This window comes from Curcuma longa, chromosome 4 (genome assembly GCF_044706935.1).
Source record: "Curcuma longa cultivar G26 ecotype Majalengka, Jawa Barat chromosome 4, ITB_CL_G26_1.1, whole genome shotgun sequence".
Classification (NCBI taxonomy): Eukaryota; Viridiplantae; Streptophyta; class Magnoliopsida; order Zingiberales; family Zingiberaceae; genus Curcuma; species Curcuma longa.
Window position 1 is genome coordinate 10921731 of NC_133864.1, and position 5093 is coordinate 10926823.

Below are 5093 nucleotides of genomic sequence, written 5' to 3' on the forward strand. Positions count from 1 at the left end.
TGAGAAAGAGAATGAAAACAACTCAAATTCAAAAGTGTGTTCCTTTCAAAGGTCCAAGGCTGCTACGCTAACTGACCACTAAAGAAAATTATCTTCTTATTTGAATCTTACTCCGGATAGATTAGTTGATTCGGCCACGCTAAACATTTGCAAAAGTTTTATCAGAACTGAAGAACAATTTAATCCTAAATCCAAATAAAAGTAACCATCTATTCACATCTTATTATAACATCATTAGCTAGGCTAACCAGTCAGACCGATTCGACAACTTCTACCTCGGCTAGACGAATTCAAAAAACTTCTACCATTGACGCGATAAGGAAGATTCTAAGGACATTTGTCTACGACAAGAGCCGGAGGAACTGCAAAAAGAAATAAAGAAGTCAGGAGACAAGCTCCTGGGTTCGATAGAAGCTGTAAGATGCTTTGCCTCTCCAAGGCAAAGGAATGGGCCAAGTGAATAAATAAAGCAAAGTCAGAGGATTACAAACAAGGCATGAACTAGATTGAAAGATGATGGTCCAATTTTTATTTATTTTTTGTTGAATAAGATTCCAATTTTCAAAAGAAAAAAGAAAAAAAGGGGGGAAATGGCATGGCAAGAACAGAATAAAGGACAAGGGAATAAAGGTTGGATTTGCAATGGTCGATTCCATGAGAGAGTAAGTTGTCTGGTTGTCCTATTAGTGAAGTCTTTATGGCAAAGGTGTTTACTAATGAATGACAGTTTCTAATTTTTCAAAAACTTCCGAAGAGATTCCTGAAAGCATGCTTTGCTAGATTAATTCTAGAGGTTGACGGCCTTCCTTCCTAGTTCGCCTACCAAATAAATCCGGAGCACAACTTATGTACACTTTTTGTTTCTCTAAGTGTTTTACTACTGCACCACACTCGTAAAGGCTATTTAGATTCTTTTATTTGGAAATGTGGTAATAATTTGCATCACATTATAATAATATCAAAAGTAGACAACCAACAAAAATCTTATAATTAAAATTGCACCACATAAAATTAGAAGAGGTAAAATTAGCAAAGCTATCTAAAAGAATTAAATTAAATCACTAAAAAGATATTAATATTTCTAAAATAAAATATCTTAATAAAAAAGTCTTAACCTATTTAAATATCTACAATTGTCGGTTTGTGAGGTGATTGAGTCATGGAAGGCCATAACTTAGAATGCTTTATAAGATAGCACCACAATTATGATGAACCAAACTCCAACATCTAAAGATAACAATAACTGAAAACGAATGCAACAGCCGTCAATTCACACTTTGGCAACAATTTTGCCTACAAATGAAGTTAATACTATCGACTGAGTTACACTAAAATCCATTGGTTTTGCGAAAAATGTTTTGGCAAAGGATCGACATATCACATTATTGAGTAAGCATAGAACATGACTGAATCTGTGCCAGTTCATATGAGTTGATAGATAGTACACATGGTAATCATGGAAGTTGATCTTATAGGAAATATGCAGTTAGAGAGCACAGGAAAAGGAAAAGGACCTTGGCCATTTCTATTGCCTTAGTCAGCTCTTGATTGATCGACCCAAGATGCAAGGATGATGCCGATGATGAGGCCATAGAAAGCAAGAGCTTCCGCAAAGATGAGAATAAGAATCATGCCGACAAATAGCTTTGGCTGCTGCGCGTTGGCCCTGTCACAAAATCCATGTTAGCATTATCTGCACGAGAACATTGAGATATTGACTGGCAATTTTAACAAGGTTAGAAGTAAACAAGTAGATTGGACAATGCCCTACATCAGACTGAAAGTAAACAAGTTGATTGCCCAATACTCTACATCAGACTGATGTCGGTTATTTTTCCAAATAAAAATCTAGCCAATGGCGCAAATCTGTTGTATTAAAGGTTTTAGATAAAGCGCATCTTGAGATCTGAGTTCAAACCACTAAAGAACCAAAATCGCAACTGAAGAATTTGATGCAAGAATTAAAACAACATATTGATGTGATGACAGATAAGCACGGTATGCAGATTGCCAACCAAGGCAACAGCCAAAATATGAAGAATTTTCAAATGGAGGTTGCTGGTTCACTCGCTCAGATGGCGCATAGTGGATTTCCACAATGAAATTTTCAGGAAGTATGCGCGTATTTATATTAGAAGACAGTCATTTAATTAAAAAATAATGAGAATAAAAAACCATAATTTGAAGAAAGGCAGGCTACTTGTATTGTGTTACTACATAAAATGAGAGGTGGCCTACAAAATTATGGAACCATGCCCCTAGAAAAAGAAAGGACCTTATGGCTGTTTAATTATGTTCGAAAGAATAAGATGGTAAACTGAAAGGTCTCTCATAAAAATACACATGTTAGCACAAAAATATGGAATAATAACCTGCCGAGTCATTGAAAAAGGAACATGTTTTCAGCAACTATCCATGCAAATCGTGTGAATGCCATGAGGATTCAAAAAAGTAGTTTTTCAAAATAAGGTAGAAAACTTAATTAACTACCACAACACCAAAAAAAACATGATTTGGATGTAACCAATCAACAAGCAAATAAGTTATACCTCATAACTTAACAGATTTAAGACCAGATCAACAAGAATGTCCTCATGATTGGAACAAATAATGTCCCTTATTTTCTTGGTGGTTCCTATCCAGCCATTGATAAACGAGGTAGTTTCTTCTTTTCTACTTTTGTTGCAATGTTTGATGATGACCGATCCCCCGGTCCTTTTGCTCTAATTATTTGGGCATTATAAGTCATAACTCTAACTTTCATTATGCTTATTAATATCACCAAGGTAGGAACCTCTCCTACCTTATTACTCTTTTTCAAAAGAAGACACATGACAAAATCAATACTCTACACAGTCTTAACGATTTCATTTGACAACAATGAGAAAAGTTATCATACAACTTCAATTAACAAAAACATGAAATCTAGAGGTTAAATTTCACGAACTCACAAAACGTTTCCCCATATCGCCATTATACCTGTATTAAACAACTAATATAACCATGAGAAACAATTTATAGAACACTCTAAGAATTGGTTTAAAGGAAATCTCATAATAATTGAAGTTTAACTTCATGCTTGTTTGGATTTTTATACTGCATTGTGTTCCCTAGAGAATTGATTCAAACAAGTTCACAATCTCCTGTCCTACAATGCTTGCAGTGATTTATCTGTGGAAAAAATATCTTTCTCTAGGAGAATACTATAAGAAACTAAAGTCTACCTGGCGCCAGCATCCCCGACGATCCCAATCGCCATGCCTGCAGAAAGCCGGCGAGGCCACAGGCCAGGCCGGAGGAAAGGTGCGCATAGCCGTCGAACAGGTAGTAGGACTTGGCCTTCGGCTTTATCCCGGTGCTGATGATCACCGCAATGATTAACCCGTAGATGGTAGATCCCGAGCACTCCGGCCATGACAACCGGCACGATCGACTTCATCACCAGCTCCGGCCGCATCACTCCCATCGACGCAACCCCTACTCCGCTCTTCGTCGTCCCATATGCCGCCCGGCCCGCCCCCATGCCTGCAAACTCCGAAAGCACCGAGTCAAAGCCTCGTCTCGGAGCGGAGGAGCTTCGAGATGCGATCGAAAGGGCAGGCGCGCTATCCGCCGGGCCCCGAGAAACCCGAAGAAGGGAGCGTTCTCATCGCCGCTGAAGCTCGACATCGCCGGAAAGATTGGGAGTCCTCGAAATCGGAATCGACGATCGATTGGATTCGGTGCAGTTCTGAAATTTCAAAAATGTATTTTAACTTAAATTTTAGAAAATAATTATAGCAATTCGAAATTTACACCTGAAAAATAATTATTTGTCTAAAAAAATATTTAAAAATCACATTTTTTTTAAAAATAGTTTCTGGAACATTCCGCGATCAAGCGTGCCGCACCATTGCGAGAATGGTTTTCCCCTTCTCCCCCAACCGTAACTCACCCTCGACGATCTCCCTTCTTCTTCTTCGCCTCGGAGGCAATCGCAGCCGCTACAGAAGACCCTTGTCCTCCGCCTCCGGCGACCCAAGAAGAAGGTCCTCAACCGGAAGAGCTCCAAGAAATGCTGCATCTTCGACAAGCAGAAGCCTTTCGATGAAGACTACAGCGACGAGGACGAAGGGCGCGGCGACGACAGGGCCGGGCACAGCCACCACCGCTGGTCGCATGATGGAGGGCACTGATCAAGGTACCCATAATTTTTCCAGCCAATTAACCTGCTCATTTAGAGATCGTCAACATTGAATGCTTACTGCTTAGTTTCGAACTAGTAATTAGGCTATCATTGACTCTTGGGATAGGCCGAGAATTCATGGATCAAGGCATGCTTGGTTATCCAACTTCGATTCATTCCAATGCAGAATCTACTAGGGTTCTAAGTTCTAATTAAGATGAATGTTTTCAGCCTTTTTGTGCTTATTATGCAATTCTAGCCATTACGATTCGGATGTTTTATGAAATTTTTATGGCTTGCTTACTTGAATGGAGAAAATGAAATAGAACAACAACAACAAGTTTTTATCAATTACATGGATTGATTCTTTTATGTCATGGGTTGATCCCCTACTATCCTCATCTATATTTAATTGGAATTTAGCTTGTTTTATCTCGATATCCTGATATCATCATCTTTATGACTTTCATCTTCATAGTCTAATATTCAGTTTTATATAATATAGTAGATCTAATCGTAGGATTGTAAATGAGTTAAGCCGAATCAAGTTTTATGATATTCAAGTTTGTTTGATAAAATAACTAAGTCAAACCAAACTAATCATAAAATGAACCAAACCATTGAAATGATTATTCAAGCTTAGCTTAATCGTTTCTATGACCTTAAGTTTTGTTTAAATTTGACTTGAGGTTGATTCATTTAGATATTATTGAAACTTTTGCATTTTAAACTTGTTTAATTGATTATTGAACTGTTCATTTTAAAACTTTATTTATTTATATAGCATGTTGATAAGTAGTTTTATTAATGAATTGATAGTTTTTTAGTTTGTTTATGAATCATAAGAACAACACTTTCTTTCTTTCTGTAGTTTCAATCTTTATGAATCATAAACACACCCCTGCACTTTCTTATGTTTAACTCAAGT

The 5093-nt window shown here is 37.4% G+C and overlaps 1 pseudogene; it reads right to left on the minus strand.

Moving 5' to 3' along the window:
* Positions 1-1520: 1520 nt before the first annotated feature.
* Positions 1521-3669, minus strand: LOC141828036 (V-type proton ATPase 16 kDa proteolipid subunit-like; annotated as a pseudogene).
* Between the last annotated feature and the right edge of the window lie 1424 nt (positions 3670-5093).